The following is an 8,647-nucleotide window of genomic DNA, read 5'->3' on the forward strand; positions in this document are numbered from 1 at the left end:
TTTTTCTTCAAGTGGCTATGCATTTTACGTTCTGCAGTCTCCAGTACATTATGCATTCTGATATGCATATGATCAGTTAGCCAATGAATTAGGTCGGTTGTATCACCAACATGACTTCATGCTTGAGTGGTTTGCTAACTGACCATGTTCAACCAAATCCACCACAGGTCTACGCAAAAGTAAGGCAAGTTGATGAGTTGTCATTGGTCCAATGCCAGTTAAATAATTGCTGCCTGCTGATCTTGTGGCAATGTATTTTGCTATGGAGTGCAAGGTCAAAGATAGCACATGTCCAAAATACAGTCAGCGCCTCCTTCCTTCTTTTTCCTATTGGCCCAGTAAAGTAATCCATATCCTCTATTTGCTCCTGTCCAATGTTATTGCTGCTTATGGTTCCAATCTAAGCAAGCCTTCATAGCAGACATCCTCATATTTACAAGACCCATCTGATTTCAGAGTAGATGTTCAAGGATTACCACACTTCTTAACAGGATGTCTCTAGTGTTTACTATCACCTGTGAGACAAGCGTGTGCTCTACATTCTGCAGGACGGATATAGCCGCCTTTGGTTGAGCCATCTGATTATCAACATGCCATTCCTCCAACTCACTTTTCTAATATTCAGCAAGATTCTAATCTGACATCCAGGTGCTTCAAGTACTCCTTGCCCTACTTCTGGGTCAGAAGATGACCCCCATATGATTTAGAGGGCCAATCAATTCTGTTCCTCGGCTGACCAGAGGCCGGCAAAGCATAGTAGTCAAGCCACACTGCCTGTGTGAGCAGCTTTTGTGCGTTGGGTAACGTCTGTTTTATTATAGCGCCCATCTAAACGGGTTCGAGCAGCCTCACGGCAGGCGTATGCATGTGATCTAGAGATTTTAGGTCTCACCTATTTTTTCCGCCTAGTAGAAAGTGAAAAGGATCTTATAACAGTGTATTCAAATCATACCATCAACATTACTACAAGTATATGGCTGTAGATCACGTCACAGACATGAGAATAGAACAGCCTTTGGGAGCGAGCTGGCAATCAGTATCTTGCCCATAGAAACTTGGGAACAGGGCATTAGACCACCGATCTGCTTCACCTATGAGTAACACTCCCTCACCTGTGTGGACGAGTTCAGCGAGGCAGCATGCTCATAATAATGGCAGCTGTCTTATTAAATTCTTCCTTTATTTAAAAGTATAGTGATTACAATAAAATGGCTAGGTAAATATTCCTAGAACTAGAGTTAGATCGAGGTTATGTTGATAACTAAAAGAAAATGTGGAATTCTCAGGGGGTATGATAACCGGTTTAAGTTGGAGTGCTGTCTTTTTGTACAATATATATATTAATAGATGGCAGTGTGTGTATTCTTTCTGACTTTTAGGACGCCAACATTACATCTTTTATCGTCAAACAATCACGTTCTAAAATGCTCTTAGCATTCTCCTCAAGCGTGAGACATTCTGCCATTTATATATTTTACAGATGCTTGTATTGTATGACACCAATTGAAATATTTTGGACCTAATCTCCAAGAAATAATTTGTAAGATTGCCATTAAGACGTCAATTTAAGCAGTGTCCACTGGGATCCATCTTTCACAGCTTTTTTTGCCATTAACAATAACGAAAGAATGATGTTGCATCTTCCTGGCAATGAGAGCTTAGCATGCGTAAGGTGAAAAACATCCCTAGGAGCAGGAGCCATGACCAGTGCTTTAATCTCCATCTTGCCCCAGTAACTAAAAACAGATTCCAGCTTGACACATGGCCTCAACCTTGTGTAGAGAGCATCAATCTACTGTGAATATAAGTATATATTTGCACATTAAAGTTTGGACTGGAGAACAGTTCCGACAGCTTACGCACTTCTTTTTATTCTAAGGAACAAATATTTTGCCACAGGCTTACAGAGGGGGTGACACACAAGGGGGCTTAAAGACCCCTCATGTGTGTGTGAACTTCCTGAGTACTTTTGAATGTATTCCCCTTTAAAGTCGTGTTCCATGTGCAAACTGCCATGCATGCCATCGCTAAATATTGCTCCTCCGTTTAAAAAAAAAAGGGAAAAAAAGAAAAAATTCTCTGGATAAATTCTTGTTACATTTGTTGTCCTAGTGCTTCGCTTTTCTTTGGCTTATTTTTCATTATGTGACTGTTCCCGAGTAGTCATTTTCCCCTCCCGCCATCTCTCCCCCTGTCAGCATGGTGAAGCCCATTGTAGACAGTATCCATGTCTATGAATACATATTGATGATGCTTTGTTGCTCAGCTATGATTCTCCCCCTCTACTAACGACGTTCGGTTTCTCTCTGCAGCCACGGTGGGAAGATGGCCTCTGTGTAATGCTTATTGTTGTCTGTGCCTTGGAACTGAATGTATGTTTGTGGCAGAGATCTGTGGGGCTGCCAAGTCATATCGCTGCCTCCATGAATGGGAGGGAGGTCCGTGCAGTCATGAGCTGACTGAGAAATATACACTCAAAAACAAGAAAACATTTGTTCTGTTATTTTCAGAGAGGGATAGATTTATTTTTTTAATGATTAAACAATCTGCAAAAGTATCATCAATTCATATTCTTGCTTATATTTTGTTGAAAATATTTTTTGCCCCCATCTTTTGGACAATTTTCCTCTGAAACCAACAGTGCAAGTATTTTTTTGAATGATGTATTTTCTCAAAATGTCTGATCTGCACTGTGAGGTCAACAGATGGTTTCAGGGGTCATGTAATACTTTGCTTTCCTTTTGATAAAAATTGTTTGGATCAATTTGAGCAAAATGTCTTCAATGTCCCTGAAGAGCAGGGGAATTTCAAGATGCACAATTTGATACACCATCTGGATTTATTAACATATTCTGTGAAGCACAATATTTTTTGATTTGAACATAACTGTAAGTAAATCCAGATGACGTACAAGGTTTTGCCAATAGAATTATTATTGCCGCTATTCTTCAAACCTTTATGAAGAAAACTTCTGTTAGTTTCCTCCATTGTCTCATATTGATCCTTTTGGCGTGTGCTACACCTCTTTGCTTAGCACGAGCAGTGCAGTTTGGAGGTTGCGTGGGTTTCTGGCTCTGTTGCACTCCGTAGTGCAGGCACACAGTCCACTGAGCATGTTTGGACCGGAGTTACCCGTCTTCCCCTCTCTCTGCTCTTCATCCAGAAAACATCGAGGTGCGCCGAGTGCCCTTTCGGGGTCTGAGAGGATTGATGCACTGAGATACCAACGTATTTAGAAGGCCAAGAAGATGATGATGAACAACAATAACTCCAAGTCCAGAAAGAAAGCAGGTGTGAAATCCTTTTACACAGAGATCATATTTTAAATTGCAATGTCACAATGACCACAGGTAAAAATCTTTTTTTGCTTTTAGATAGATGCATTCATATGCCTTTTGTGACCTATGAAGGATGTTTCTATGGTTTTTTGTTCATTTTGGTAAACTCTTTCAAGACTTTGTAAAAACGTTGTCAAGCAGTGTTAACATTTTAGTTTTCCAGTAATTATTATAATTCCATAAACTTGGATGGCTCACAGGGGACAGTTTTAAAGAAAGATGAGGTTTTCTTCAAGTTCTGAATGTCTGTATTTCTCATATAACACAATAGCTCCTTTCATTAGACCACCCTGCTTCGTAGATGCCCACCTATGAGCCACTGTCAACCACATTTGCTGTTAAGACATCAAACCACTTCTGAACTGAACTTGTGCTAAATTGGAAGAGTGACGCTACAGAGGAAGGCAGGACTCCTTCTTAGTGTTCGTATTAACTAGAGCACACAATGGAACAGTCTAGCGTTTGTATGGTTGTGCATCACTAAAACGCTGTCAGTCACGACAGTGTGGTTAATGTGCAGAATTGCCAGTAAAATATTGGCACCAATATTGGCTTAGACCCTACCTGTTATCTCCCCCCCACCCTCCAGGTGTCACCACCTCTCAGACCCAGCAGGCCAACACCTCTCAGGTACACCAGCCCGAAGAAGCTCTCTACTTCCGCAAGAAGAAGAAGCGGCCCATCCTCAACGACCCTTACACGCGCTTTTCTGCTCTGCTGTACCGCCGCCCACCCCGAGAGGACCAGAAGGCTATTCTGGCCAGCATGGACAACATAGACCTGGACCACGCCACGCTCCTCTGAAAGCCCTTAATATCAAGGTTACAATCATGCAATATGCCCTCATTCCAAGAACAACACTTGCAACATACCATACAGTAAATACAAACAAGATGTTTGCAATGTATTGTCTACAAATGGGGTGAGCACTACATTTCAGTTCTCAGATTTAGTACAAATCTATCGCTCAGTTCAATCTGCACTAGCAAGCATTCTGGCATGTTCCATCTGTGCGGACAGTACAGTGATGAGTGATTGTGCGCACACAAAAGTGCATTGGTACTTTTAAAGTTAAAAAAAAGATCTTTGTGCGCTAAAATCTAGAGGGAGTCCCTTCAAATATACATTTCAAATGAAAACGACAGCTTTTCACAAGTTTTACTCCAGTGCAAAAAGATCAATTCAAAAAGTAGCGATACATTCATGCAAACCAAACCAAACCAAACCAGTTTTCCCTCGTCAGTGTTACAGTTTCATTTTTAAATCCAGACTTAGATCATGGTTCTTTTTTTTTTGACCCCCGCAACAAAAAAACTATCCTTGCAGGTCTCCGTTTACAGCCGCTTCAAGCAACGTCTCCTTTGTGGAGAGAAACCTGCCTCACAAATGTGGACGTTCTCACTTCCTAACGATTATACCTCAGAGCACAGGGCACGAGACCACGTGACCACCAGAGCAGCCAGCAGAACAACCAAGCCTTTCTCCATCTCTGTGTTCCACTGGCCTTCCTTACAGTATAGTGACATGTTAAAGCTCTGTTCCCTTCCGTTGTTTTTTTAGATGTGAATAGGTTGAGTTCATTCAGTTCATTTAGCTTGCATGAGGATGATTTGGTCACATCTTAACACAAAATGACTTCACTCAGCCAACTGAAGGAATTCTCTTGACTCTCACTATATTCCATTTCTTTGTCATTTAACAAGCACTTAAACGTACATTTGCATTCCACTCACTAATGATGAACCACTAAAGCGCTGATTCAACTACTTTCAGTTACTCTATATAACTTCTCATATATCATGTAATTGTTTGCACTGGAGCAAAACCTTCTCTATTTTACTTCCAATGTGTGTCTGCTTCTTTACATCGCCAGTTCTTCTACTTTAGGAAGTGTAGAGGGTTCAGAAATACCTATAGTTATGCCAAAAACAATTAAATTTAAAAAAAAAACGTACATAGTGGAGGGTAAGATTGTGTGCCATAGTATACTATAGTATTTTCTTCATGCATATAAAGAGGGCATGACAAACAGTGACTTTGTTTGGCCTTAATTGAGCTTCTGGTTGGTTGCCTGCTTCACTTTTTATTTATAATCAATTCTTTTTATAATTCTATTTGTTTGTGCGTGCTCTTTGTATTCTGTCTCTTTATGGGCTTGTCATTCTCAATGCTGAGGGTGAACTCACCCGTTAACAACTTGGTTTGTGAAAGTTTTACTTTCAGTTTGAAGCTTCCAGTACTGAGATGATTCAACTTTTCAAACTGACATGAAAATGTGGACACCTGGGGGCTGTTTTTCTTGGATGAGTGTGGGAAGTGCCATAACATCAAAAATGTAACTGTATCACCCATTGCACACGTTCAGCTCATTCATATTTTAGATTTAACAGAGAGAGGTTGTATACTGTAACAGTTTTACTGCTGTTTTTTAAATTGTGTTGTTAAAGGTGCTCAGATTTTTCAGAAATTGAATTCATAACATATCTCGGGTTTCTGTACTTCTGAAATGTGTCCTGAGTAGCATCGCTCATAGTTATGTTCGAGGAATTTGTTAGCATCTTTTTCTTTAATTCTTTTGACTTTTGTCAACTACATCATAGTCCAATTCTCCATAAGTAAACACGGTTGCTTGATTAAGATATTTCCACAATGAATGTCTGCAAAATGAGAGTCGTGAAACTATTAAAGAGAAGCTGACTTCTCATCTAATATTAGATATTTTAAGTGCAGGAGAAGTGTAGAAAAGATATGATAAAATCTATTTACATAAAATGATCTCACATACAACGGAATCAAGTTAATAAAGTCATCATGCACACACATTGGGGTTATTTTATCAGTTACAAAAAATGAGCAGTTTTAGTAAAGAAGCTAGTGCCTTTATGATGGAATTATGATGTCTACAACAGTCGGAGCATTTGGTGGCTAACAGAAAAGAATGTGTCAATATAATGCACTTATTGTGGAAATAACTTTTATTTTATTACATCTAATGTTGACAGGTCATCGCAGGGCGCTGAGCGGTTGTATCAAACACTTGTTGCTAATGGTGCTAAGCGAGCCGCGTATGTGCAACGCCATACCGGTGAGTATATATATTAATGATTACAAATGCCACTTCCAAGACCCGGTGTTAGAAGGCACTTGTTGGAGAAATACGGTGGGATTTAGAAATCACTCCGAATGGGGCCTCTTCCTCTATAAAACCCTTTATTTATAGTAAATCAACCATGATATCGCAGGCACTTTACTGCAAACTGTTCCCCAAGACAAACATTGCTGAATTATCTCAAAGCAGTCTCCTATGATTTTCTACCAAAGATGGAACGTTTTAGGATGGGATCAATACTAATCCGGGGTTTAAATCATGGCTTTAAAACAAAAACAACAAATGTTTTGTCTGTTCGTCAGCTTCTATTGTACATACTGTACTGCACCAGCCTATTCTTACAATATACACACCAATAACATTGCTTTTTTCTGGGTGAGGAATTCACTTTGTATCCCTAAAATCGGTGGCACTCCTTCCACGTAACACTGACCCGACTGTTCCTGGTTCTAATTACTGCATCTTGGTAAGACTGGCAGATGAGAAAAACACTGAAAGATGTGGAGAAAATACCTAAATATACATTGTATTAATCATGGAAATGTGTAGATACAATGAATCTATATATTGTAAAATGGAAAGAAAAATATAATGAATAGAATATTTTACTTAAATTGCGCAATAATATGCATGCAATCAATCTGAAACATATACCCATTCATTTTTATTTGAATGTATTAGTTATTATGTGGATATATGGAAATAATCGAGGTAAGCATCTACATCCCCTCAAATGCAAAGTAAAAAACGAACCCATTTAAAGGCCTGAAATGTGCATAGTGAGGGTTCAGTGGGATCATTTTAACCCGGCTGAGCTCAGCGTAGAAGTACTGTATACCTCTTAATATGCCACTGTGAAATATGTACATAGTGTACAGTATAGTGAAAGATATTACATGGTAACAGTTGAATGCTACTAACAACAATGGGAGTTAAAGAAATGAACCCCGGGAGTTTATTTAAGTGCTGCTGAACATGTTTGGGCTCATTACAAAACTCTAAATAAATACATTTTGAATTCACTAAAAAATGACGTCCCCAGTTAACAACTCACATAAAGACAATTTATGTAGATTTCTCAGATGTTCAGTTAACATAATAAACAAGGCGCGGTCTAATGGTCACTATTGGTGTATTCAGGAGAAATCTAGGCACCAATGGAAAGACTAGTAAAATAAACATGTGTGTATATTGGACTTTTTCTTCCCACTCGTCTGAAAAAAAGAAGCAAAATAGAGCAATATGTGTAAAACAATTGTAACTGGCAGTTTCTCCCCTTTAAAAAAGCATCACGATGCAACAAACAACATACATTTAGTGGAACAGCTAGAATTGATTTAAGATAATTTGGTAATTGGAACGTGTAGAGTTGCTCCTTTACTACTTCTGTGATGACAATTAATTTGATTGATATTTTTATAACACATGCTAGGTGAAGAAAACCAAGTCCAGTCCAGTTGCGCAACTACATTGTGACTTGTGTAAAGTCCAGTGCATAGATGTAAACTTCTATGTGAAATATTAGGTTAGAATGACGACGGACTACGTGCCGTAATGAGGGGTTTCTTTGAGTCACGCATGTGTACAGTAGCTTTGACATTAGAGTGACGTGGACAGCAATGTACTACTGCACACGACTCTTAAATAGCTTACAAACAGTCAGGATTATTAAGAATATCTCAGTACTGTATCTCTCTTGACTCCTGAGCTGAGGAGAACCAGACATTGTGCTCTGGCTTCACATCCTGTACCATGCATCTAGAGAGGGACTTCGGAGCAGGAAGGATCTTTGGTGCAGCACAGGTTGTTCTGTTGTAGATGCATTGTAACCCGATAGTCCCCCTTTAATGCACCTCATTGCATCTTATATCTAAAACATGCAACTAATTGTTGTAAATTTGACTTTAATCATCATATCACTGAGATCCATGGGATTTCTGTAAATATATTGACACTCACAGAGCTGACATACTTACAATGTTATTGATCTAATAGCATAAGTCACAAGTTTCAACGTCCTTCTGCACAGACTTGTAAAATCAATTGATAACAATAAATTACCTGACATTCACAAAAGGATCATGACCGTGATCTAATCTAAATCTGAAATGATACAGCAGGAGAATTGTTATGATGTATCTTTCCTCCTCATTTGAGGCGTCACAAATTTGAGATTTAACGACCACAAACATTTTGTTAC

The 8,647-nt window shown here is 39.1% G+C and overlaps 1 long non-coding RNA gene across 1 annotated transcript in view; it reads left to right on the top strand.

Annotated features, from left to right (window-relative positions):
* Positions 1–3,221, top strand: part of LOC134110665 (uncharacterized) — a 4,738-nt gene extending 1,517 nt beyond the window's left edge. The window contains exon 3 of the long non-coding RNA XR_009944050.1: positions 3,164–3,221. This is a non-coding gene — a long non-coding RNA (uncharacterized LOC134110665). The remainder of the gene's footprint in view (positions 1–3,163) is intronic.
* Positions 3,222–8,647: the final 5,426 nt, after the last annotated feature.

The sequence above is a fragment of the Pungitius pungitius genome, unplaced genomic scaffold (assembly GCF_949316345.1).
Source record: "Pungitius pungitius unplaced genomic scaffold, fPunPun2.1 scaffold_29, whole genome shotgun sequence".
In the NCBI taxonomy this organism is placed as follows: Eukaryota; Metazoa; Chordata; class Actinopteri; order Perciformes; family Gasterosteidae; genus Pungitius; species Pungitius pungitius.